Here is a 2,299-nt window from a genome sequence, read left to right as displayed (position 1 = left end):
GTGTGTGTGTTCTCAGTGACAGTGCACTGTTTCAGCAGTTCCTAGTGTGCGTGTTCTCAGTGACAGTGCACTGTTTCAGCAGTTCCTAGTGTGCGTGTTCTCAGTGACAGTGCACTGTTTCAGCAGTTCCTAGTGTGCGTGTTCTCAGTGACAGTGCACTGTTTCAGCAGTTCCTAGTGTGCGTGTTCTCAGTGACAGTGCACTGTTTCAGCAGTTCCTAGTGTGCGTGTTCTCAGTGACAGTGCACTGTTTCAGCAGTTCCGAGTTGTGTGAGTGTGTTCTCAGTAACAGTGCACTATTTCAGCAGTTCCGAGATATGTGTGTGTGTGTTGCAGTTGTATAAGACTCTGGTGCGGCCGCATCTGGAATATTGTGTGCAGTTTTGGTCGCCATACTCTTGGAAGGATGTGGAGGCACTGGAACGGGTGCAGAGGAGGTTTACCAGGATGTTGCCTGGTATGGAAGGAAGATCGTATGAGGAAAGACTGAGACACTTGGGGCTGTTTTCATTATAGAAAAGAAGGTTTAGGGGTGACTTGATTGAGGTGTACAAGATGATTAGGGGGTTAGATAGGGTTGACAGTGTGAACCTTTTCCCGCGTATGGAGTCGGGTATTACAAGGGGGCATAGCTTTAAATTAAGGGGGGGTAGATATAGGACTGAAGTTGGGGTAGGTTCTTCACTCAGCGAGTCGTGAGTTCATGGAATGCCCTGCCAGTAGCAGTCGTGGACTCTCCCTCTTTATGGGCATTTAAGCGGGCATTGGATAGGTATATGGAGGATAGTGGGTTAGTATAGGTTAGGTGGGCTTGGATCGGCACAACATCGAGGGCCAAAGGGCCTGTACTGCGCTGTATTCTTCTATGTTCTATGTTCTATGTTCTAAACAAGAAGGTGACAACAAAGCAATGAAGCAGTCTGCTTCCAGCAGGGGAAGAATCTTGCTACTACTCTCTCAAAGTATCAATCATGCCTCAGTGACAATATTCCTGACACTTAGCAGGTTCCATGCTGTTTATACCTGAGCAGGTTGATAGCTCAGTGCAGTGCTGTAGGAGAGTTGGAATTGATTTTGAATTGAATGATAACCTTAATGTCGATTATAAAAACAATCAAAGTTTTCCTTTCATTTATTTGAACATAATCACAGTATTTCCTCCTAAGAATATCACACCAGATTGTTTTGTATCTTTAATTGCAGGATTATGAATAAGTCACCAAATATTGAAGGAGGGTGAGCACTTCTAATCAAACTTAAAAAGTGTCATTGCCATTTTCTGGGCTTCCCTTCAGTTGCTAAGGAACTGGATTCTCTTTTAAAACAGATGGTATCATGGCTGAATATTGTTGTTTATTAAACAAGGTCATTTGAAACAATGGGAAGGTCGACAACATGTAGCTGCAACAAATGTCATTAATGCTTTAGGTCCAGGTAAGAATCGATCTCTAAACCCAGCACCGCAGATAATTTCCTTTCTGATTTTTTAAAGTTTCTTGTTTCTTCCATTTTTAGGTGCGAAAAGGAAATATTTTCCCATCCCTTAGGGATGTGTAAATTGCACTAAGTTATAGCAGTGACAAGGGGCTAATTATACAATCCCCATAATCCAATTCTGTACAGCACCTGAAACCAATGTGTGAAAGTTGTAGGGTGGAGTATTTTAAATTTGTATGCAGAATGAACTGGGAAAATGGGAAGGATGCTCTGTTACTATCTTTCCTTTCTGCGTATGCTAAGCCCTGCCTGAATCAGTGTTAAGTCAAAGCTCGATTCATCAGATCTGGACTCATAATCTGTTACAGGCACAGTCAAGGACATTTCACTTTCAGCAGAGTATTTATCCCAGATGCAATGTGGAGGTGCTGCTGTTGGACAAGGTCAAAAATCACGTCACACCAGATTATAATCCAACAGGTTCATTTGAAAACACTAGCTTTCGGAGCACTGCTCCTTCACCAGGTGCGAGTGAGAGGGAGAGCTTAGACACAGAATTTATAAGGAAAAGATCAAAGAGCCAAGCAACTGATGTGAACAAATTGAACACATAAGATGACTATTAAAACTTTCTTAGGTGTGTTCAATTTGTTTGCATCAGTTGCTTGACTCTTTGATCTTTTCCTTATAAATTCTGTGTCTAAGCTCTCCCTCTCTCACCAGAACCTGAAGAAGGAGTGAGGCTCTGAAAGCCTGTGATTTTGTATATTCCAGATGAGATGATATTTATATTAACTTCTGTACATAAGAACTAGGTGTGAATGATGTGGCATTAAAAGATTTAATAGAATTATCCTGCAGCT

This window comes from Chiloscyllium plagiosum, chromosome 29 (genome assembly GCF_004010195.1).
Source record: "Chiloscyllium plagiosum isolate BGI_BamShark_2017 chromosome 29, ASM401019v2, whole genome shotgun sequence".
Classification (NCBI taxonomy): Eukaryota; Metazoa; Chordata; class Chondrichthyes; order Orectolobiformes; family Hemiscylliidae; genus Chiloscyllium; species Chiloscyllium plagiosum.
Note: the sequence above shows the minus strand (reverse complement) of the source record.